Raw genomic sequence first — 25,962 nt, forward strand, 5'->3', positions numbered from 1 at the left:
AGGAGACGGTTTTCGTTGAGGCTTAGATCTTTTTTTTTGGCTCTGAAGGCTTGGAGCACTGCCTGTCGGTCTGTGTAATCTAAGAAACGCACTATGACCGGTCGAGGTGTTTTGCGATCAGGCGTTGAGGGGCCTACCCGATGTGCTCGCTCGACTTTGCAGGGGGCTGGAAGGCCTAGCAAATCCGGTATGTTGTGCGCGCAGATAGTCGGCAGCATGGATGGGTTCTGGGAGGCCGATGATCCTTAGATTGTTGCGCCGGGACCGGTTTTCCAGGTCCTCCACGCGATCCATGAGGTGCTGGATGTGGCGTTGGGCAGAGTTGGTGTGAGAGGAGGAAGTTTCTGCACTCTCTTCCAAAAGCACGATGCGGTGCTCCGCCTCTGAGATTCTCTGGGCCTGGTTCAGTAGCTCCTGTCTCAGAGTTTGGATGCCTTTGGAGACCGCTTTGTGGACAACATCCTGAATGGTAGGTTTCAATAGCTTCGCTACTTCTGCCTCTATGAGGCCATGTTCAGACAGCGCCGGCCATCTTAGCTGATAACGGCCGTTTTCCGCGGTTCGGGGTGGCCTTGCCTTGGGGCGTGTGGCGGCGTTTGGACAGGAATCTCTCCATGCGGGAGGGGAGAGTGTACCCTAGAATCGATGCGGGGTTATTCAAATCGCTATAGTATGATTTTATATCAGTTATATCCCTGGCTGCGCGGGAGCTCTTTTCCTCTGCAACCGCTACATCAGGCGCCGGAACCGGAAGTCTCAGAAAATGGGTCTTGATGGTGAACGTGATGAATGTAGGTGAAATCCCACAGCCCCATGTTCTACTCCTCTGGCAATTCCCACAAAGGATTGTAATTTTACCACATCTCTGGTCAACTCCTTCTTTAACAACCTTTTAAATTCCCCCCACCCCCCAAAAGTATAGCGGCGGTTTTTGAGCAGCTGGGGATGTAGCTCAGTGGTAGAGCGCACGCTTCGCATGTGTGAGGTCCCGGGTTCAACCCCCGGCATCTCCATTGTTTGCTTTGAACAGTCTCCTTGTTAGCAAGTGTTAATGTCAGAGGAGACAACCAGCCAGCTTCTTTTTAGGTTGAAGGCTGCAAAACTGTTTACAATTTTGTGGAAACATGTGCACAGAAATTTGATACAGCAACGGGGATGTAGCTCAGTGGTAGAGCGCATGCTTATCATGTGTGAGGCCCTGGGTTCAATCCCTGGCATCTCCATATCTCTCTCTGAGAACAGTCTGACTATATTGGAACTGTTGCCCTACATCGCCTTGACTGAGCAGGTGCAAGAAAATGGGTCGCGAATGTGAACAAGCCTTTTAAATTCCCCCACCCCCCAAAAATATAGCGGCGGTTTTTGAGCAGTTGGGGATGTAGCTCAGTGGTAGAGCGCACGCTTCGCATGTGTGAGGTCCCGGGTTCAACCCCCGGCATCTCCATTGTTTGCTTGGAACAGTCTTCTTGTTAGCAAGTGTTAATGTCAGAGGAGACAACCAGCCAGCTTCTTTTTAGGTTGAAGGCTGCAAAACTTCACAGAAATTCTCTACAGCAACGGGGATGTAAGGATTATAATTTTACCACATCACTGGTCAACTCCTTCCTTAACGACCTTTTAAATTCCCCCACCCCCCAAAAGTATAGCGGCGGTTTTTGAGCAGTCGGGGATGTAGCTCAGTGGTAGAGCGCACGCTTTGCATGTGTGAGGCCCTGGGTTCAATCCATAGCATCTCCATATCTCTCTTTAAGATCGTAGTCAGAAGAGTAGTCCCTATCCAGGAAAGGGTCTGTAGAAGCGAATTAGGTCAAGGGTCAGTAACAAGGTACTCAGAGTAAAGGTAAAGAAAAACAAGGCACAAGGTATAGGAGCCAGGTTGCACACCATATTGGTGTATGAGTTTTTTGGTTGGTTGCTGGAACAACTGGAGGATGGTGCCAGAGCATATGTTGTCTCCACACCTTTTAATTTCAGAATCTCATCTTTAGTGACAATTTTGAAGCATAAGAAAAGATTGCAATGTTTCAGAACCACCCTGTAACCTTACAGTCGGTTTTCTTTAGAAAGCAGCCACAGCTACTAAGTAGAAAAGCTTGTCCCCAGCTAGCATGCTGCAAAGAAGGATCCTTTCTCTCTATGTGGAACAGTGATCTCCCTGCTGAGATCCAAAACACACCCTGCTGAGTCTGACCTATAGCTCTCCAGTCAACAGCGAGTATGATCTTTGCTGATTGCAGAGTTATAGGTTTGCATCAGGAGGGGTGTGTCAGACCTTTGCAGAGGGACCACGGCTTTGCTGATTAAACAGAAAGCTCAGTTGTGCTTTAAGTTTGAACTATTCTATAAAGACATTTATGAGGCAAGTGGTTTTCACTCAGCCTCAAAATCTGAGCCAACCTGTGAACATGAAAATTTCACAGGTCGGCTCAGTAGATCGGGAAGTGAGCGAACACATACCGGCGCTCGCTCACTTCTTGATCTATCCGTGCAGAGAGCCGTCACTGTCACTCACGGCTCCCTGCAGAGATATCCCCCCTCCCCGATCATCCAGCGCTGCCTGGCGGAACGGACGGGGGAGTGGGCGGGTACAGCTGGCTCTGCCTCTAGATAGGCAGAGACAGCTGTCACTCACACAGCTGGGTGGATCCAGACAGAATTGTCGGAATCCGTTACAGCTGCGGCGTCTCAGAATACAGCTCGCGGTATACTGAGCTTTGCGTGACGGGAGGATGCTAGTTTATGTCCTCCCGTTACCCTTATGAGAACTATGGGGAAAAGCCCTAACCCCATAGTTCTCCTTTAAAAAATGAAAATCAAAGCAATGTGAGACCTTGATCTGAATTAATCAATACTAATTCACCCAATTTGTTTGGTGGTCGTGAGTGGTGGTAAGTTACATATGGTACATTTCCTTGGCGTAGGGCTTTCCAACCCCTTAGATCAGTGCTTAGTGAGCCTCTAAACCATGACATTGTTGCACCATTCTACCACTATACTGCAATCATCTCTATCTAAGTATATCCATCTCCAAACTCTTCACCCTTTTGTGAATAACCCTGTAAATTCAAATAGCCACTCCACTTAGGGTGGAATGGGCAACATATGTATCATCCAATTGTAGGTTTCCCTCTCTGGAACCTAAGAGGCAAGATGAAAACCTGCCATCCCATGGATGATGCAGCCTGAGGTGGGATCAGCCTGGCGTGATGGAAATCAGGACCATTCTGTTTCTGCAGCTTGTGAAATACATAATTGATTGAGTGTCAGGATTCTGATAACGTGTTTCCTTTATATATATAAAAAATTGATGTATGACCATAGATATTCACACATATGTACAGCAGGAATCCACCAGCGGTGGTTTTGTGCGCTCCCAGATGGTGTCTCAGATAGACTGAGAATTATAATGTGAAGGTGCAGGTGTTGGAATCTTTCATAACTGACATATGTATTTTAGACTGTAATGAAGGGGTTTTTAAAAAAAACTTCAGTAAGATTCATAACATACTACTGCATCTGTTTATCATCTTTAGTCTTAAAGTCAAAATGTTTGTACAGTGGTGCACATCAGATAACAATATGGTGTTAATTAAAGTGTATGTATGGGAGGACGCGGCCGTACGCTCACCCGAGTAGCACATCCATGCGGGGATGGATTCTATATGCGTCCGAGCACGGACACTCACACCCGCACACATGTGCAACTCGGGTGAGCGTACGGCCGCGTCCTTCCATAGGAAAGAACAGGCTGCTGCGTACAGTCACACGCAGCACCTGTCCCTCCCGGGAACAGCCCGATACGGCCGTGCATGCCACTCGGATCTGTACGGGCCGACTCTAAGCTGTGTGAATGAGGCCCAACTGTTATACTTTTCTGTACAGAAATATTTTAGCCTTTATCAAGTAGATTTTGATGCTTTACTAGTGGGTTTTTGCGCAATTCTTTTTCCAATGTATCCCAAGTGTTACTGATTTATTTGGTGACAATAGAATATGTGCTAGTAAATGTGTAATAGAGGCTCTTCTAGACGCATAGCCTTCACATTAATCCATCTGGTGGTCCCCTTTATTTGAATATATTCCCGCTTCAGGTCAAGACCCCTATTTCATTTTACACATCAGGCTTCGAATACTTTCCAGATGTGTTGTTTGCCAGCTTCAGACATCTGTACGGCTTCACTGCGGCATCACACACAGTGCCTGGGTCTGTTCTATCACCTAAATAGTTTGTTTAACCTGTTTACACAGGATAAGTTAATGACATAATCCATCTCATGGACATTTAATCAGATATTGTATGACCTATGTCATAACTTGTTCCATTCTGAAATACACATTATTAAGGGGATATTAGATGTCAGGCTGAATTATTGATCTACATAATGAGAAGGTAATATGGCATTGTTTGCTGAATAGAGTTAACCCTATTGTTAGGACATTTTTAGAGTTTTAAGTTACAGCCAAGTCCAAGTCAGCAATCGTTGTGTTTACTTTATGCAAAATGATGACTCTTGCTTCTCTTCCCTGCCAATTGATATTTTACATTTGGGCACCACAAATAGCAGTACTGCCCCTATATTATTCTTCAACCAGGACTTGCATTATTATGTATATTCCTTGAAGCTAGAATAGGACCGGGTTGCCTTTTGTTCACAGCCTAGCCCCAGATGTATCACTTAACATGAATGGATGTCCTCCTCCCAGGGGCAACCCTACTGTAAGGTAACCAGGTCTTCTGCGCATGTGCGTGGTCCTGTTTTTCGTACTATAGGAAAACAGCCACTTGCGAGCATCGGAACGTACACGCACAGGCGCGAAAATCTGGCGCACAGGAAGTGATGCAGTACCTCTGGATTCATCTCCCTATTTAAAGCAAGCCTGGGCTTAGTTGCTGGATGGTCTTTCAGCTGTTCCCTTTGATCCTGTTTGCTCTGCCTGTTTACTACTCCTGTATCTTGACCCGGATTGAACCTGACTGCTCCTGATTGCTGCCTGCCTTCTGACCTTGGAATTGTTACTGGACCTTAAATAAAGATTTTTGCGGCGCTAAATCCCCTTGTGTGTTTAAAAAAATAAGTGAAACAATATCAAGTGCTGTGACAAATGTAAATTCCTCTCTGGTCCTTATTCCAGGACTGTGAATATACAAAAAACTTATTATGGAAAATCAAATAAAGAGTGAAAATGAGGTACCTTTAAGATTAAGGTACCATTTAAAAACCAATATTAACAGTGACAGACCAATAAATATATAAACCTTGGGGCATACAGTGAATGAATGAAACCAAATCTTTAACCACACATTATACAGTGTAAACTATAAACTAATATTAGTGATTGTCCTCCAAATTCTCTATTTAATATGCTGGTGCATAAAAGGATGATGTTAGAAGTGATCTTCAGGGTGCTGCACTCGTAGATCCCCCTAGGCAGTGCTCACTCACCGCATACAATCAGCCTGGAGCAGGTATTTCAATTTCTCCTTTGGCACTTCTTCCAGATATTTAAACACCAGATGGTTCTCATAGGTTAAAAAATCAAGAGAGATCTCTCATGGTGAAGTAAGTTTAGAAGTTTATTAACAAAAAAGTACATAAAAACTCACATTTAGGAATAAAACCACCGGTATCTCGTGAGTCTCCGCTCTCACTTCCGCATTCGGCGTGACGCTGTGACGTATGATAGGCCCGCCCCGATGCGTTTCGTCACTCAGGACGTCTTCCAAGGGGTAGGCGGTCCTGAGTGACGTCTTTTTTGTTAATAAACTTCTAAACTTACTTCACCATGAGAGATCTCTTTTGATTTACATTTGTCACAGCACTTGATATTGTTTCACTTATTTTGTAAACACGGAAGGGGATTTTATCTTTATTCAATCTTTTAGGGCTTTAGCCTGTATTGTGGCAGCTTTGGTCTCCCACTTCATTTTTCCCAGTATTCATAAATCATCTATAAGCGCAGATCAACAGATTATATGTTACTGGACCTGCCTCATCCCTTGTACTTCGCTGCCTGACTGGTGTGACCCCTGGCTTGTCTGACCTCGATTCTGCCTACTGCTCTGGTACACTGCTGTCCGTCTGTGTGACCTCAGTTCTGCTCTTCCTGATCCTGATTCTGCACTTCTGCCTGGCACGGTGTTGCCCCATCCACTGGCACCCGTGCTACTTGCTGTTTCTCATGCCCTGTTCCCATTCTCAAAGTTTGGGGGACACAAGGTGCAAGGGGAGCCTCCTCATCCAACCAGTCTCCAGCCAGGTACGTGATACCTACACTTAGCGCCACCTGAGGCAACAGAATCAGGATAGGACTACTGGGAACTCCCCCTATCCTTTTGTGCATAGATGGTTAGGGTCCTGTAGAATAACAGTGCAGCACAGGCAGAGACCATGGGAAGGTATCAGCTTGCAATGTCCCCTTGCTGCAGGTTCCTTTAAGCCTAAGAACAGAACAAGGTCTTCCTTAAAAAAGTCTTGGTGTTGGAGGGTCCAAAACCCTGGAACCATTGCTCACTTCGAGCTCCCAGGCTAAATTGAGAAACATTCTCACTTACACACAAGGTACCCTCAGCTTCAGGCAGTTCCAGACTAAGTGTGTAAAGGTCCCCCTGAGCACCTAGACCCAGGGTTTAGGGCACAACAATGGAGGATCCATTTACTGCAACCATAGCAGTGGAACCTTTTTTTAAAGACCAACCACCTATTTCCCAACCAGAACCAATCTCAAAGTCTCTGTAGTCTTCTGAACTCACCTATAGGCCACACTCAAACCGAACCAAAACATCTCCTCAAGCACTTATATATATACCCAGAGGATGAGGTGCCAAAACTCTGCCCCACTCCTGGGAGACCCACCAGCAGAAACTAACAGGGCTTACAAGCTGACAACATTTCTGGCATGATCAAAAGGTTTTTTTTTTATCAGACATAACAAAGCAGTTTCAATGGTATATTTAACAGACAGAAACGGAATAAATAAGAGAAGTTCAATGTGAAAGTTTACATACACTTTAATCCCTTGACCCCTCCCCTACTACTTTCTGTAGGCCATCCCATGAGGTCCTGTGCTAAAGACTACAGTCCCTATTCATTTTGAACTTAAAAAAGAACTATGAGGCGAGTGAAAATCACTCAGCCTCATAGTTCTAGCCGACCTGTGACAATGAAACTGTCACACGTCGGCTCAATAGATCGGGAAGTGAGCAAACACATACCGTCGCTCTCTCACTTCTCGATCTATCCCTGCAGAGAGCCGTGACTGTCACTCACGGCTCCCTCCAGGGATTCCCCCCCTCCCCTGTCCGATCCTCCAGTGCTGACTGGCAGGACGAACGGGGGAGGGGGCAGGCAGAGCTGGCTCTGCCTCTTGATAGGCAGAGCCAGCTGTCAATCCCGCAGCTGGGTGGATCTCGACAGTAAAGTCGGGATCCGTCCCGGCTGCGGTGTCTCAGTATACCACGAGCTGTGGCTTGCGGTATACTGAGCTTTGGGTGACGGGAGGACACTAGTTTGTGTCCTCCAGCGACCCTTAGGAGAACTATGGGGAAAAACATCCTCCTAATAGCTCCACCCTGTAAGGTGACCTATAAATACCCCAGGATAAAAGAAGAACATACTTCCCCAGACACTGGACCATCATTAGTGTGGTAGGGCCGGAGCATTCACAAATTTTGTTGATGATCTTAAAACAAACACATAATTGTGTCCATTGCATGAGACCTACAAACATGACTCTGTGTTGGGCTTGATTAACTTTAAGAAATGTGTCATTAATCTTCTCTCCTTTCACCACATGATCATATTTTTTTGTCACAAACTAAGAGGGAAAAAGGAAGCCGGGAATAACTGTACTCATCATAATTACAGACTTGCATCTCATAGCTCATTACTTGAAAGTTATTTAACGCCCACGCCAAAAAAATCAAATAATAAATTTAATATGTTATTATAAGAAGTGTGTTATGAAGGTGATGAGGCCCCCGATAGAGACATCAGCTCCGTGGCTTAAAGGAAAACTCCACTTTCACCAGAAAATCAAGGTAATTTTCTGGTGCATTATTACTAAATAAGCCATTTTGTCATTAAGTGTTATTAAAGATTACCTTTCCGTTACAGTCGGCAAAGACTATCAGTTTTTCAAAATGTCAAGGAGGTTCAGATGTCACTTTTTTTGCTATATGGCAGGGGTAGGCCATCTGGCTGATGTGGAACTACAAATTACATGAGCCATTGCAAGACGGACAGCTACAGACATGACTCCCAGAAGCAGATGCATGATGGGATTTGTGGTTTCACCACAGCTGGAGTTGCCTACCCCTGCTATAGCAACCAATCCTGGCAACCAATGACATCAGGAAGGGCCACTAATAGGGTGGGTACACCCAGTCCTGCAATACCAGGCCCTGTCCCCTCCTACACCTCCCTACTCCCCCTCCCGCCCCCGATGTTGCATTAGGGATCTCAACTAAGGGGTCTGGGACCACAGCAGAGGGTGTCGGGCAGAGCCGTAGCTAGCTTTTTTTGCGCCCGAGGCTAGAGCAGAAAATTGGCCATTTCTCATTGGATCCCCGGGCAAGGGCATGTGGCCTGGTATGGTGCAGGGAGAGGGGGGAGGGGGGCGCGCTTGCCTGCCCTGCCAGGCCTGTGCTCGGATTAAGGCTCTGGTTGGGAATTTTAGGTGGGACCTCAGTGTTTTTTTCCCCCATTTTTGGGGAGTGGAGTTCCCCCTTAAAATTCCTACCAGACCTAAAGGGCCTGGTAAGACTTCTGGGGGGAACCCTGTGCACTTTTTTTAATTTTAACTTGGGGGGTCCCTTTACTAACTTTCCTACCAGACCTAAAGGGCCTGGTATGAATCGGGAGGGGGACTGCACAGGTTTTTTTTTTCCAGTTTACATTTAAAGATAGAACGGTCTGCTTCTGCAGACTGTTCTCCACTCTTCGACTGTGACTTCAGCTCAGCATATGCATAAAGCATATGCATTTGGCTCGGCTGAGCTGTTCGGCTGCCTTCGGTTGCTGTATGGGCTATTGTGAATAGCCCGTACAGCAGCCATCCGGTTCGGCTGAACCAATGGGCTCCGGCGGCCAAAGTGAGCCAAAGATTAGCCAAAGCTAAGGTTATATCCTTTGGATCCTTAGTGAATAACCCTCTAAATTGGAGGGTCAAGTTCCTCTTTAAGCATATAGTAATATAACATGTTCCTTCAGTATCGGATTATGTTTTAATTAGTTCAAGAAGTTCAATAGGTAATAAGGGTACATCTACAAAATATTTATTATTTATGATGGCATGCACAGTGCAGTAACCTACATGCACCAATCAGATTTCCCTTCGCCGGAGGGAACCAGCATATAAATGTAACCATTGCTACTTTGGAGATATAAATAGTTACATTTATATGCTTGCCCTCTCCAGCATTTTCTTAAATTGTATCTTGTTACTCACATATATCTATTTCCTATGATGCTCAGCTCCATCTAGTGGCCACAATGTGGTATTTGACTAGTTATTCCCTATGAACCTTGGCTCCATCTATAGTGGCCATAACACGGTATTTTACTATTTATTTCCTATGTTCCTTAGCGCCATCTAGTGGCCACAATGTGGTATTTTACTATTTATTTCCCATGATCCTCAGCGCCATCTACTTAGTGGGGACTTAGTGGGGTGTCATACTATGTGGGGACAATAAGGCTTTGATTCAGGGCCCATTTACACCTATGCCATACGATTAACGCACAGTACAGCACAATGCACTTACCATGCGTTACAGTGTGGCAGGTGTGTCGTGGTGCATGCATTACTCTTCAACTGCACCACAGTGCACAGTATTTCGGTATCACGTGTTGCAGTGTAGTTCATCGCAATGCGGCCAAAAGGTGCATCAAATGAATGGCAACGCAATGCATACGCCACTCTGTAATGTTTGGTCGGGGCATTGAACAGTACCTCGGTTCGGCCCTCTGCAGCCATCTCAGTTTCTCATGTGACCCTTTGAGAAAATGAATTGCCCACCCCTGCTGTATGGTCTTCTCACAACAGAAGATTGTAAAAACTTTCAGAATTCATCTGCACTTTCTATTTTGTCACCATATCTTCTAAATGACAGAGGGGGGAATTTATCAAAACTGGAGGAGCTGTGCATGGCAACCAATCAGCTTCTCTCTTCGGTTTGTTTAGTTAAGATTTAAAAATTAAAAAGAGAAGCTGATTGGTTGCCGTGCACAGCTGCTCCAGTTTTGATAAATTCCCCTAAGAGTGGTTATGTTTATATATTTTCTGTCTGTCACCTAGACAGTGACACTCATATGATAGGTTAATATCTTTAGCAGCAACAAAGATACATTCCTCCCTAAATACCTTTGCTTTAAATTGCCCCGTTATGAAACAGGATCCTCATGCTTTTTCTTGAGCGGCAACAATTATGCTGCAACGAGATCCCCACTTCTACTATCTTCTGAAGGCCCCAAATAAATTCCAGCTCCAACCAAAACAAGAGTGAGGGAGAAGACCGCCTGTTACCATTTCCCTGAGTGATGTCATTGTTATTTCAGCTACACCAAGCAGCACATAGTTTAGTGTCAGCGGGGTTGTGCTCACATCGGCACATTGTCATGGGATTCCTTCATTTCAGAACATGTAAGGGTCACCAGCCACCATGTTAGAAATCTGCAGAACAGGTGCTGTAGTGTTTTCCTTCTATTTTTTAAGTAATTAAAAGTCATAAGAGGAAGGAAATGGTTCTACTTAGCTGTGGATATAATTATACTAAAATAACAATTAATTTTAAACTGGTGTACATGCATACCTTCCAATATTTTCACATGCCCAATTGGGCCCATTGATCTCAAACCTCATCAAGTTTGGAAAGCTATACCTATATATACGCTCAAACCACATCATTGTGATAGCACCCATCCTTTTGGTGGTTCAGAACCAGTGTTGTCCTACAACCAGTGATACTACTGGGAGCTATGTAAATCCTAAAGAGACATTAAACTCAGGAGGTAAACCTTAAAAATACATTCAAGTACAGAAGTCTACATCAGGCCTTCAAGACCATTAGATAAGGTTTCTACTTCTTTCCAATTTCATAATTAAAGTGACACTAATAAACTCAGGAGTTAAATCTTAAAAATATATTACATTTGCCAATTCATGGATTTGTGCAAAAGGTTCCATACTATTTTAATTTCTGGTAGGCCACCTCATACTGCATTGTTAACTATTAGTAAATTAGTAAACTAAACGAGAGATCGTAGTCCATCACAGGAGCTGCCCTGTCCTAAGAAGCCACCTGAAGGATCTTCACCAGGAACATGCGGTCAGGAGAGGCAGAACCTCACATAGTATTATGGAGGAAAAAGCTGTCAGCATCAAGTCTGAACCTGACAGATTTTTCTCCATACAGATCGGCTTCTATCAGGTTACACAGCAGGGAAAGCCTCCCCATTGTGTAACCTGTCATGAACGAAGCCCTGCCCGTTAATTACAGGCAGCGCTGCATCTGGCTTTTGACAGGTAGTTAGGTTACACAGCAGCGGGTTTCCCCACTGCTTGTGTAACCTAACTATTGAGGCAAGAGCTGTCACAGCCTCTACTCTTTGTTAGAGGTGTGAGCTCTGTGGATGGCTTGGGCCAATGGCAAAGCACCATTGGTCCAAGCTGTCCAATCAAAAAAAGAAAAACCACTGAGGCCATCGGTCTCGATGCCTCAGCAGCGATGAGCAAGTGAAGGACAGAGAGGCTCCTCCCTGTCTCCTCCATTCCTCCTTCACACTAGCTTGGGGACCGGGTTGGGGGCGGGGCTTTGGGGGGGGGGCTGGGGGGGGGGAAGGGGGCGGGGGGGGGAGCACGTCACTGATCTTCACATCCAACATACTTGTGTTTTGAATTCCAGATGTCACGCAGGAGCTGCCAGGATGAACCACAGAACACAGTGAGGGTCCCCGGTATAACACACCTATATGTGTGCCCGATGTGCAGATCCTTTGGGCAGCTTTGCACAGCAAAGCAGCGCAAGACTGATATAAGACTGGGGTAAGCTGGGATTGGCTTCTTTTATTGGCACATTTTTGTTCTTAATAACAGGGTCTCTTTAACTAGACCTATTCTTGAGCCATATCTCAACTCATTAATGTTTGTATAGAAGGTCCTGGAGCAAAAAGACAGAAAAGAATAGGCAAAAGGACACATGACAGGGCAGACAGGGCATCAGGATAGAAAGGGTTAGAAAAAGGGGGGATGTACACAGGGTGGCCTCTTACCTTTGTTTGGCCAATTAGTGTGTCAGGAGGAGTCTCCCTGGTGGTCCGAGAGGGGGCGGAGCCGCGGAGGGTTAGCCAGCAGTTCAAGGTTGCCACACGGTGAGATCAGTTCTCTGGTCTGCATCTCCCTGTATTCAAAAGACAATGGCTGATTTAACTGGCCTATTTCAGAAATTGAAAGCTGCAGCAGAAGTTAATGGATCTGCTTGGCTTCAAGACCAAATTTCAAATTTATTCACAGACCCCCAACCTACTCAGGTAATGCAGGTACCACGTACTAGGAGGTCTAGGCCTCCTGAGCGCTATTCACCTGCCCCTCCTACTGTTTCAGGGGCTCAGCGCCATGTTAGGAGCCCCTCTAGGGACCCTCCAGGTCCTCCGGCCAAACGTGCGTCCGCATCTGCACCAACTGTCAGTAGGCCTGGGAGGAATCCTCGGCGGCTCCTCGGTCAGTGAGGCGGCTCAGCGTGGGATTCGACCCGCTGCGGGCGCCGGACCATCTCCTGCTGCGGTCGGTGGCCCCTCCCCCTCTCATGTCGGCTTACTTCCAGGGCTGCCTATTGTGGTGCCTCACCCTCCGGTGGCTCAGCGTTGCGGGCGCCGTGGACCCCCATAATAGTTTCGTGGCCTAAAAAACGAGGAGTAAGATCTTGGTTCCTCCCAGTGTTCCCTCTGTTTGGAGGGGGGCCACTGGGAGTGTGATCTAATTCGAAGTCGCCCCGGCTTAATAGGGGATGAAATCTCTCTGACAGCGGTATATCGCTTAATGGTGCAGCGATATTTTTAGACTCCAAAGGAGTCGCTGTATCCATTTCTCTTTTACGTTTTTTGACTAAGCGTTTCCATGCCAGAGAGTTCTCATAATTTGGATCCTCATGAGAGGAATTATCATGTCCCCTAAGGCTGGAATCAATTTGTGCAGTATCCTATACCTCGTTTGATGCCGCTGTAGCATGGTTTCGGCGGTATGGGAAAGGTTCCCTTCTTGCGAAGTCTGACAACGAGTCGGCGTTCAGGCTACTACCTGTCCATCCTGATAGTTTCTCTCTGCTGGGTTGCCATTGGCAGGGATCCTATTTTGTGGACAAGTGTTTGCCCATGGGCTGCTCAATCTCCTGTGCTTTGTTCGAAACTTTCAGTTCATTTTTAGAATGGGTGGTTAGGGAGGTTTCGGGGATCAATTCGGTCATTCGCTACTTAGACGATTTCCTTTGTATTGGCCCTCCAGAATCGCGCTCCTTTGCTGTGTTATTGGCTACTCTGCAGCACATTGCTTCCCGTTTCGGTGTCCCACTGTCCCAAGAAAAAACAGAAGGTCCAACTACGGAAATTAGTTTCCTGGGTATCGTGATTGATACCCAGGCCATGGAATGACGTTTGCCACGGGACAAACTATTGGACTTGAGAGCTGAGGTTCAGGCCGCCAGTGGCAGGAATAAGATCCAATTGCGTAGCTTGCAATCCCTCTTAGGTAAGCTGAATTTTGCTTGCAGGATTATGCCTATAGGCAGGGTTTTTTGTCGTCGCTTGTCCGCCGCTACGGCTGGAGTTAGGAGGCCAGGACACTTTGTGCGTCTGTCCAAGGACCACAAAGCGGACTTGCTTGTTTGGAAATTCTTCTTGGATTCTTTTAACGGCCATTCGTTCTGGCTAGAGGGCCCGATCAGCAATGCGGATTTGGAGTTATTCACGGACGCGGCGGGTTCCTCGGGTTATGCGGCTTATTTCCAGGGTCTCTGGAGTGCGGAACCATGGCCGGAGGAATGGCTCGTGGCTGGCCTACAGACTAACATGGTCCTGTTGGAACTTTTCCCCATCGTCGAGTCGGTGGTTATTTGGGGTCCCATGTTTCGGAACAAAAAGGTCAGGTTTAATTGTGACAATTTGGGGGTCGTACAAGCCATTAACAACATCACGGCTTCCTCTCCACCTGTCATTCGCTTACTGCGCTATTTAGTGCTGGTCTGCTTGAAGCTGAATACTTTTATTTATGCTGTACATCTGCCTGGAGTCTCTAACACCTTGGCTGACTCATTGTCTCGTTTTCAGTGGGACAGGTTCCGTATGTTGGCGCCGGGAGCGGAGCAACGTGGGGTTCCTTGTCCTCCCCACCTGTGGAATCTGCCTTTGCTGTCATCTCCGGACTTCGCCGTGGGTCGGTAAGTTCTCAAACCTGGACAGCCTACACTAAGGTGTGGCAAGAGTGGTTTCTGCTGCTACAAGAAACAGGTGAGTTCGCCTTGGTCAATGGAGGCACGGATATGCTTCTTTACTTTATCGGACGTAACTGGTCGCAGGGTGTGTCGGTGTCGACTATGAACCGCAAGTTATCAGGTCTGGCCTTCTTGTTCAAATTGTTGGGTTGTAGGGAATTTACCAAGGACTTTGTGGTGCGTCAGGTGGTGAAGGGCCTCCGCAGGGGCCGGCGGCGGTCAGATGGCCGTCGTCCGGTCACCTTTTCTTTGTTACAAACTATTTTAGACCAACTTCCTCTCTGCTGTTCGTCTTCGTTTGAGGTCTCTCTGTTCAGGGTCGCATTTCTTCTGGCGTTTTTTGGGGCATTTCGCATTAGTGAATTGGTTAGCCCTTCAAAACGAATGCAAGGGGGCATTTTTCGTAGCGAGGTAAAGATTATGTCGGATTCCGTTGAACGTTTCCTACGCCGCTCTAAGACGGATCAATTAGGCAAAGGCAAGTGGGTGGTACTCCAGAGTGTCCGGGGTTCGGTGCTTTGTCCAGTCCTGGCAGTCCAAAGTTTCACACTGGTTCGCCCTCCCTGTGACGGATCTTTCTTGATGCATGCCGATGGCACTCCCCTATCTAAGTTCCAATTCAGTGTCGTTTTCAGGAGTTGTTTGGCCAAGGCAGGTCTCAACACTTAGTCTTTCTCTTCACATTCTTTTCGGATTGGTGCCGCCACTGAGGCTACCAGTTGGGGCCTTGAGGAAGCTCTTGTGAAGCGTATTGGGAGATGGCAATCTAGCAGGTACCGTTTGTACGTCCGTCCGCAATTAGTTTAGTTTGTGTCAAGCACAGGGTTAGTTTATAGTCTGTGTTAAGTTGGTGTGTTTACATATGTTTTCTGTTTTAGTCTGACGCTTTTGTCGGGCGTCTGACAGTTATGCTGTTTGTTTTCTTTAGGTCTCGTCTGGATCCTGGGTCATTCCTACGTAGTGTGGGGGGCCTGCCGTGCGGATGTCCGTCCTGACGGCAGACAGCTTGGGGTCCAGGGGAGCGTTGCCAAGGTGCGATGGTTGGGTTTCCCTGGGATGTTGTGGAGTCAGGTAGTTCCTGAGGTCCACAGGTATGCTAGGCTGGACAGGGTGCCGGATGTTCTCCTCCTTCACATGGGCGGTAATGACCTCGGTTTACGCTCCATGCGCGAGGTAATTCGCGATATCAAATTTGACTATCTGCGACTCCGTGCCTCCTTTCCTGACATGGTGATAGTGTGGTCAGAAATTGTGGCTCGGTCCTCTTGGCGCTTGGCTCGGTCAGTCGACCGGTTGAACAAAGCGCGCATTAAGGTCAACAGGGAGGTGGGGCGCTTTGTTTCCAGGAATGGTGGCATTGTGGTGCGACATCGGGAGCTGGAGTTAGACACGTGGCAGTACCTGCGGGGTGATGGGGTACATCTCAACGCCGTAGGTACTGACATGTGGTTCTTGGGGCTGGAGGATGGCATCCACAGGGCCCTGCCGGTGTGGGGTGGCGTCCAAGGGTGAGGTCTCCCCCTTGTTGCTATAGCAGGTCCCGCAGGAGAGAGGTAAAAAGACTAAGGGTAGGAGCTCTCTGATGTTTATGTACTATGTTGTCCCTGAGTCGGTGAGTTGCGGCTAGGGGCCAGTTGGTTAAGTGGTATGCAGAGCTCTACGGTAGGAGACCAAGGGTGTCTTCACAGACCTCAGCACATTGATAGGAATACATTGTATTTAAACTGTTATGGTTGAATGTTTTATATTCAATTTGTTATAAAGTTATTATATTTAAATAAATGGCTGCTACAGCCATTTTATATCCAACCTGGTGTGGTCTATTATTGGGTACGGGTATTTAGAATGGGATAGGGCTGTAGTAAGCTATGTTAATAGTATAGCTTATGTCTTACCCTGTCATGTTTTTTAACATCAATGGTTGTTTCCCTTTAAACCGTGGCAGCATGACATTTTGCTGTGTATGCTAAATGTAGATATAAAATGATGCACACAATGAAAACCCATGAGTATTTTTACTGAGCAAGAATCTTCTGTAAACCAAAGACTATCATAGACGAAATCCAACTTGTGTGCCATCCCTGGTGTATACAAGCTCCGGAGTCTTTCCGCAGAGCTAAGCATCTCTAAATACCGAAGCATAGAGTTGCTGGGACGACTTGCAGCAGCTAATCGAGAACAGACACCTGCTCCTTGACTCGCCGCACTGTTTACAAGTGACAGTCTGTGTCTGAAAGTGCGGTTTGTCTTCCCCCTGCGTGCAGATGTCATCCCGCCTTCATATATCTGTCACTAGATGCTACCCAACGTTGCATGCTTGGACTCAGTTCTTAATATAGCAAAAGAGAAACGTCTCCTGGGATTTCAGGGAGCTGCCAGAATGCTTACTATCTATATGCTGACCTGTACATAGCTCAATTTACAAACCACATAGAAATTGAATATCCCTAGAAAAAGCGAAGGAAATTGGAGCAAATGCAGGTCCGTCCTTTTAATGAGGCTGTTGCCTCAGACGGCATCTCTTTGGGTCACTTGGGGGGAGGGGCGCAGGCACAGCAGGATGGCCACTTTGCTGTACAGTGTTTGCAGTGTGCCTGCCGCCCAATTTCCAGCCAGAGCATCCCAGGTGGCTAAAAGTTGGGCAGGGAGATGTGAAAGAGCCATACACATCTCCCTGCCCAGCTCTTAGCAACCTGGGACACCCTTGCTGGTGTCCAACCCAGCTTCTGGCAACCAGTGACACCACTGGTTGACAGGAACCGGGCGGGATGCCATCCAGAGTGCCACAGGTAGTTAAGTGTCTGGTGGTACTGTCTCCTCTACCCACTGCTCTGATTGCATGCACCAACAGCATCCCCCCCCCCTCCCCTCCCCAGGCAGCAAGTGCTAGTGACACCCCTGAGCAAATGGACAATCAGTTTCCTTTTTTCAAATACAGGATGGAAATTGATGAATTGCTATGGGTAACATCTGTGAATAGATGAAGAGGGTTCAGCTCACTTCAATTTGGTTCGGTTTTTCATTTGGCTGCCTTCAGCAGCTTAGTGAATTACCGCCTTAGTTTTGAAGGAATGTGAAGGCTCATAGAGTAACAAGCAGAGTTTCAGAGCTTTCATTGCCTGCAGTGGCCAGTAGCCGGGCTCTGACATCTAAGCAATCACCAGATGCCACAGATAAGAAGACCCCTTTGGTGTTTGCTGCTATGATTTCTGGAGTCTCCTCCTCTCTCTGCCAGCATCCATCACCAAGATGGTCGTCGACAGGTATCAGAATACAGCCGCGCGTGCGCGATGACGTCATCGCACACACGCGTGGTGGCGTCACGTGCATGCGCGGTGACATCTCGCGGGGTGACACTCGGACACCGCTCCGGGTGTCACCCAGCCTCGGGACGCTCCTGCCAAGCTTTTCACAACCTGGGACACTCTGGCCAGCATCTCAGCCAGCTCCTGGCAACCAGTGATGTCACTGGTTGCTAGGAGCTGGGTGGAAAACCAGGGGCACAATTTCTTGTAAATTTACCTCTGATGGCTCAAGCCTCTTCTTCCTGTTAGGTAAGAAGAAATTGTTAATGTTTTGTCTAGAAATAATTACATAAAAATTCACAATAAAGCTGCGCTGCGGGCACCAAAACCTGTATTTAAACATGGTCCTCAATAGACACAAAGGATATAAATCTGCTTTGTGTGCACAAAATGTCTTTGAAAAACCCAGAAATTACCATATACAAGTACCGTAGCAGTGACATCATCACTGTGCTGTACATAGCCATAGACTCAGCAGGTCCCACCCACTACATGTTGTCTATGGAAAACTACAGGAAGGGGCAGAAACAAGACCAGCCACCCTGCACAAGGAGAGAGAACAGCAGTGACCAGTCTATTTTTTAGAGGAAGCTCCAAGTTTCACACTGGATTACTGCACAGATCTGGAAGAAATACACAAAGCTCACCAAGGTTCTAGGCAAAGACAATATTTGTTTTTCCAGATCCGCTCCAAGCTTGCTCCTGTGGTAGACTATAACTTCAACACAAATTAGCTAACTGAATGTAAGATTGTAGTCCATCACAGGAGTGAGCTTGGAGCGGTGACTACTTTACAACAGAAGAAAGGACAGTGTCAGCACCAATTGGAGGGATGATTTGAGGATCCACAGTTGAGTAATACACAAATAAGATACATTTTTGTTAATAGTTATGGAACGTGATTGCATTTTTAGGTTTTAACTCATGAGCTTAGTGTCACTTTAATTAGCAAATGTCAGTCAGTGGCCAAAAAGAAATAATAAAGAGACACTAGTGGCAAATTATCTAATCAAACAATGAATTGTATATTATTACCATACAGTAGTATTGTATGAAGTAGGTGCACTGACTGGCTATCTAGGCAGAGGATGATGTGCCCCATTAGGTGTGCAACCAAGCACTGGTAAACATGCTCCTGCAATGCTTTTTACGCGGAGGGTTGCCTTTGATAGTACAACTCTTCCTTACTGACTGGCGGACAAGTGAGGCTTGAAGGACCACGATGCTAGTAGCATTTTAAGTGAATGGAAAAGTTCACAAATTCTTTTCAGTTATAACTAACAACTCCGTCTGCATTCCATGATGTCTTCTGTCCCTACCTTTCGTGTTCCATGATTTAAATAACGGAGAAACTGTATTTTACAAATGAAAAATAAACTTTGCATTATAACAGGGGAGAAACTACTTACATTGTATATTTTCCTCCTAAAGTACATTCCATCTCTGTTTTACATTTCTCTTGATGGAGCTCCACCTCTATGACATAGTTAACTTGTGATTCATTTTGTGAGGTCTTTGCCAAAGTTCTCCTAGATTATTTGCAAGAACCGTCAGGCCGCCCAGCTGCTGTGATGGGGTCAATACCCAAGATAAAACGAAAAAAGATTCAATTTATTATCATTTTTTAAAAAATAACATAACCCCTGTCAGACATGTCAGTAAACAGCCCGGTTAGACACAAAAATTATAGTGAAAGGATAACTAAATAAAATATAGCAGTAGACGGCTGTAAACAGGCTGACGTTCATTAGTGATGCTCCCAGTTAGAGCATCAAGTATGATGACTGGACAAATCTCCTCCTTCGGGAGCGATCAATAGAATTTGTTATATAATCTCAATGTGAGGGGTACCAGTGTATCCGATCTTCTATTGATGAGAAATATCAAAGTGCTTCTGATACTGTAGGCTGAGAACAGCTTTAGGTCCTGGAGCTTTAGGGCCTTCCAGAGACGTAGCTAGCTCCTTTTGCGCCCGAGGCAAGAACGGAAAATTGTGCCCCCCAACAGACGTGTGCGGTATGTGACTTTGTGCGTCCTGCCTCCAAAATGGCGGCGCGCATTGCACAGAATGTGCTGGCGGCCAAATTCAAAATAGCACAAAAATTTGCTTTTCGTTTGACTAAACTAATGAAAACATTTTTAGTTTCCGTTCATTTCGTCCGAAACTAATTTTTAGTCTTTGCACATGTCTAGTAATATGTGTGCATGAGTGAGTGTGTGTGTGTGTGTGTGGGGGGGGTTTGTTTGTTTTTTAATTAATTTTTTATTATTATTTTTATTTTTTTACTGTTGGTGGGCTTCAGGGAAATATTAGGGGTCTAAATACACCCGTGACATTTCCCTTTTTGAGATAGAAAAAGAGATTGAGGACACAGAGTCCTCTGCCCATTCAGGAGGGGGAGAGCAGCGGGGATCTGAGAAACTGGAGCCTGTGCCGCTCCTCTTCTCCTTGCCCAGCTGCGGCCCTGGCGCCCCTGTTGCCAATGTTGCCTGGTGCTCGCCATGGCAACAGGGGTGAGGGGGCGCAGCCAGGCCGGCCCTGGCTGCACCCTCCTCCCCAGCTGCGCCTGAGGCGAGTGCCTCACTCGCCCCATGGTAGCTACAGCCCTGGTGCCTTCAGAGATGAGCAGATATCTTCCTATTTGTCATTCTCAAGCTGGGTAAATATGTTATACTCTGATTGTACAATCCCCTTTAGAGGAACTATCAAGTATGCTGAGAGAGAGCTTATCTCTAGTCTGCCTAGGGTATGATCTTCAGCTTGGGCAAAAAGAAAAAGGTTAACCCGTTAGAAGATAACGGGTTAATAGCGGTCAACTTAAGGATCCGGACACATTCATTAATTGTAGAAAATTATTAATTTTATTGAAAAAACACATACTATTGCACATTGGACTCACCGATTACCATTAAAAACAATAAAATAATGTGTGGATCGATCCTCATTCATGTTAGCCTTGTATCCCCACCATAGGGGGGAAATATATGTCCTGACGAAGCCCCGTACAATGGGAGGGGCGAAACGCGTCGACAGCTAGACAGCAACTAAACCTGCAGTCACATATTACAAATGGACATATGATTCTGAAAACTTAACCTAAAAGATTTACCAGCCTTGGTAAAAATCCGTAATTGGGGCTGTGGCTCTCACAGACGGACAGACTACATCCTGAACATTCAGGAGACCTCAAGGGAGACCCACAAGGTGGAAACATCGCTCGTGTCTGTTGTCAGAGATTGTGCAACAGCGGACATCTCCTTGAGGAAATGGCAAGTCGTGCCCATATTGAAGTAAAAAATAGAGAAAGTCGATGTTGCAAGTTATAGATCTATAGAGATTTCTTCATTATACCTGAACATGGAAACCAGAAGAACGTCATCCTTTTTCGTTGCCTCTCTCCCCTCTTGTTTTCCTTGGGTGGGACCCATCCCCTTGGTTGTTATAGTTCACGAAAGTGGACGGGTGTGTGTAAAGTGAATGGAGGAAAAGAAACCGAAGCAATAGCTATATCGGTCTTTTTTCCCCCTATGGTGGGGATACAAGGCTAACATGAATGAGGATCGATCCACACATTATTTATGACTGCATGTTTCCTATATTGTTTTTAATGGTAATCAGTGAGTCCAATGTGCAATAGTATGTGTTTTTTCAATAAAATTAATAATTTTCTACAATTAATGAATGTGTCCGGATCCTTAAGTTGACCGCTATTAACCCGTTATCTTCTAACGGGTTAACCTTTTTCTTTTTGCACAAGTTTAATTTGGTCACGGATCGGACGCAATAAGCAATTATGTAAATCCAATCAGGGCAAATGCAATCAGTTGGATCTCCAGGAAGGAACACAAACCTTTTTTCTATATGATCTTCAGCTGCCCACCCATTAGCATTAACCGCCCATCTTCTAGTGCCCACAGATCCACTCCAGTAGTATGATGCAGAATAACATTTAATGAACATCGTCACTGAGGAGAGAGGATATGGGGATTCTAAGCTTCCAGGGTGTAACAGACATAGACTCCAGACTCACCAGACTTGGTTGGCATATCAGTGTAGATCCACTTGGGAGGCAGCGGATAGCAACTGAAGTAGCAGATGAGCAGGATGAATACATATCCTCAACAGGAAAGGCACTGATCATACTCCTGAAGTCCTTAAGTCCAGGAAACTTCAAGAGCCATCATTGGTCCTGGGTCTCTTCCTTTCCAGCAACACAGACCTCCTTAATGTTGGAGGCCTCAGGGAAACATTTCCCTCACACCTGCCTATGCCCACCACCAGGCCTCAGGCCTAGCCTGGGGGGGCAGGCTGAACAGCACCCAGCCCTAATCCATGGCTGGTCCCGGCTAGTCTGAGCACATGGCAAATCCCACCAGTATATGTACCCTATCCCAGCATGCACCACTGGTTGAGAGAAACCCAGTGATCGGCTGCTGTACTGTACATATACTACAGTGCCTCTTATTGGCTGTCCCACAATATAGCAGAGTCACACTCCGCCCAGGGGGGTACAGGCAATGCTAGACACCAGATAATTGCCACTATAATCCAGCCAGGCTGACTGCAGCCCTGACTATTACTAAATGTCTAGTAGCCACATCACAGAAGGTGATGGGGGCTACACATAAAATCAATACAATGCTTAAGAAAGCCCTTGTGTAAGATAGTTAATGGTAAACCTAAAGGAGATTGTACAGTGGTTGTACAACCCAGCTGTAATGTGTGTGGGCAGCCTATGGGCAAATCAGCAACTGCACATTTTACAATTGGAATACTGTGTCTACCTTTTGGAATTCCACTCTATGAAGTGGGTAGATAGTGCCTGTGATCCCCCCAAAAAATTATAACATTGGATTCTTAATTTTCTGCTACTTCGAATGGCTTCTAACTTCATTGTGGTCATTTGCCAGAAGTTTTTCATGGGTATACAAACTGCTTTCACATATCAGGAGGATATGAACTGCTGCAGCCGGGAGAAATTATATGGTTTATCTTCCTTCTTCTGTATCCTCCAGAACATGAACAGTTCCTCAACACCCTCTCCCATTAGAACATGATCAAGAAGCAGCAGAAGATGCTCAAAAAAGGTTCAGAAAGCACAGAACCACTGAATTGAGGAAGCAAAAGCAGGGAGCTCCTTGCACTGCAGGTCCCCAGGTACAGATGCCGCTCCAGCAAGCAATACATTGCGCGGTACAGTAGTGACATCACCAAATCTCACTCAAAATCTTGGAAGACCAGTAGTCAGAGGCACAGTGTATGAGAGCTCACAGCTCACTGCAGATATATAGCTATAAGGCTGCAGACACCAGGGTGACTAGGCACAGTAATTACACAGCTATATTTGAGTAGTAATTCAAGAAAAAAGCTCTTTAACCACTTGAAGATAGCAGACATGTCAAGCCTTAAAATTGTGTGCACCCATGAGAATGCAAAAAACAACCCTACCCAAAATTGCCCATAGGCGACGCATAGGAGGCAGTGGAACCAACGATAGCAGGCAGCGTTGGCAGAGGGGGGGAAGCACACTTTCCCAGCACCATTCAAGCAATCGGGCAGCTCTATAGCCACCCAAATGCTTGCCCATAGGTGACACATAAAAAGCAGTCGAACCAAGGATGGCCAGCAGCGGCAGCGGAGGGGGGAAAGCACACCTTCAGAGAACCATTCCAGCAATCGGGCAGCTCTATAGCCACCCAAATGCTTGTATGTAACAGCCGTCGACGGCTGTATAAAATGTTCAAGCATTCCCTCTGCTTGCATGTGCCCACCCGCCGCCCAGAGTGAGCCATCAGGTCATTTAATTACAAGGGCAAGAGGAAAAAATTGCAAATCTAATATTTGTTTTTGAGTTCAGGTTTGGAAAAAGTCCACCAAACATCGTACAAAACACACGTAACTCAATAAAGAACAAGGCTCTACTCAGTTCAATAACAAAGTAGCATAATTAGGAACCCCACCCCCCTGATCTAATAAAACCATATTTCGTTATTGCATATAAAAAGAAATGTGATTTTATTTGATCGGCAGGGCATGGTTCCTGATTATGCTACTTTGTTATTGACCTATAGTAGTCTTTTTGTTATGTGTTTTGTTTGTGTTGCTATTACCAGGTGGCTCTTTAGTAGCCTATTTCAGTTTTCTTTTTCTTGTAACCACTAAACATCTTTCTGCAGAAAAAAAGTCAGTTTCCCATACACTTTACTATAATTGTTGGCCTATAAAATAATGTTTGTGTGCTTTTAAAGTGTACATGTAGAGTTTGTCAAGTAAATATAATTATATTGATATATTTTTATTATATAAAAGCTGCTGCTTAAGTTAATATGCATTACGTTGTATTAAAGGAGAACTATGAGGTGAGTGAAAATCACTCATCCTTATAGTTTGAGACGACGCGTGACAATGAAGCTGTCACAAGTCGGCTCAATAGATCGAGAAGTGAGCGAACACATACCGCCGCTCGCTCACTTCTCGATCATCTCCCTGCAGAGAGCCGTGGAGGAACGGACGGGAAAGGGGGTGGGCATAGCTGGCTCTGGCTCTGCCTCTAGATAGGCAGAGCCAGCTGTCACTAACGCAGCTGGGCTGATCTCGACAATAATGTCGGGATCCGTCCCCGCTGCGGCGGTCTCAGTATACCGCTAGCTGTAGCTCGCGATATACTGAGCTTTGGGTCATGGGAGGACGCCAGCGTGTGTCCTCCCGTGACCCTAAAGAGAACTATGGGGAAAGCACTGACCCCATAGTTCTCTTTTAAACCCCCCAACATTTTTTTTTTCAATAATGAATCCAGATCACACAAGTGTATATTGCCCAGCATATCTTATATGCTTTCTATATGTATTTTTATATGTAATTTTTCTATATGGAAAGTATATCTTTCCATTTTTGTCCAAGCACTTACAGTCATTATGTTTCTGAACAACTCCAACTCTCTCAGCTCTGCTTCCCTGAACTTCCTGTCCAGTATAAGATCACAAGGGATAGAGCAGACTCCAGCAACTGTCAATCTACAAAGGAAAAAAAGAGGAGGGAGGAGAACAGAGTGTCTTGCCTTTCTGTTCCTGTGTGTTTTCGGAGACACCCACAGCTTACTAGTACACAAGGGTGGCTTCATAGGACCCTGCAAGGGAAAGGAGACACCCTAAAACAGGATATCAGGGCCAGTGCTTAGGGGACCAGCTGATTCTGCAGAAAACTAAAACTTTTAAATATCAAGGAGCGGCATCCGTAAGTCATTTCATCAGCTTTTACATTAGCATAAAAGCAATTTGACTTTAATATCACCTTAAAAAACACTTGTTCCTTTCATATTTTTTCACCTTCATGATTCCGTTCTAAAGAAAAACTTAAAAAAAATGTTTTTGTGAAATTAGTTTCTAATGTCTTTAGTAGGGATGGGCTTCGCGTTCGAGTCGAACCTATGTTCGACTCGAACATAGCATGATTAGTACAACATCCAATAAATGAACTGACAATGCAGATAGCAATTCAGCAACTTCCTTTGGCAAAACACACCTTTTTCCTAGAGCGTATTCATCTTGAGACACTTCTGTTGGTATGTTTAGGTTAAAAAAAAAATGGAAGACATGTGTTCTGGAACATTCCATCATTTCTATAAAAGCCGACAGTGGGAAAATTCACAAATAATGGTGCTTATTCTGAAAACTGGAGTGCAGGGACAAATTATGATAACTGTGTGCAGAGCAAACTGTAAGAACTCAACTCATCATAAGAGAGACACTGCAAAATGCTAACCGAAGTGAAATAACTTGTTCACCTAAGAGGGAAAACTGGGGTTCTGTATCCAACTCACATTATATTCTCCCCTTATTTGTATGGGTTTCTTCCAGGTGCTCTTATTACCTTTACCAATCCAAAGATATAGTGGGACTTGATGTTTTTTCACCCTAGGTTGGCATGTGTGACTGGAGGCAGCATAGACATAAGGGCATGGACCAATGTAAACAGTTCACTGTTCTTCAGCAACTCCTGCTATATAGGTCAGGGCTTAAAGTGACACTACACTCAGGAGTTAAACCTTAAAAATACATTCAATTACCTTAACTATTAACACTTCCTGTCTATAAATACTTCAGAGTTGGCTGCATGGCATTTCCCAGGGATGGGGACAACAGAGGGACATGTCTGCATTATGTGTTGCAATGGCT

General features: G+C 45.7%; 4 non-coding genes across 4 annotated transcripts; all 4 read left to right on the forward strand.

The window, feature by feature from the left end:
• Positions 1–941: 941 nt before the first annotated feature.
• Positions 942–1,013, forward strand: TRNAA-CGC. Its single transcript has one exon. It is a non-coding gene; the product is annotated as a tRNA-Ala (tRNA).
• Positions 1,014–1,151: 138 nt separating this feature from the next.
• Positions 1,152–1,223, forward strand: TRNAD-AUC. The gene has a single exon. It is a non-coding gene; the product is annotated as a tRNA-Asp (tRNA).
• A 149-nt stretch (positions 1,224–1,372) lies between these two features.
• TRNAA-CGC lies at positions 1,373–1,444 on the forward strand. Its single transcript has one exon. It is a non-coding gene; the product is annotated as a tRNA-Ala (tRNA).
• A 221-nt stretch (positions 1,445–1,665) lies between these two features.
• On the forward strand, positions 1,666–1,737 carry TRNAA-UGC. Its single transcript has one exon. It is a non-coding gene; the product is annotated as a tRNA-Ala (tRNA).
• The last annotated feature ends 24,225 nt before the right edge of the window (positions 1,738–25,962 follow it).

This window comes from Nanorana parkeri, unplaced genomic scaffold, assembly GCF_000935625.1.
Source record: "Nanorana parkeri isolate BGI_ZX_2015 unplaced genomic scaffold, ASM93562v1 scaffold1770, whole genome shotgun sequence".
Classification (NCBI taxonomy): domain Eukaryota; kingdom Metazoa; phylum Chordata; class Amphibia; order Anura; family Dicroglossidae; genus Nanorana; species Nanorana parkeri.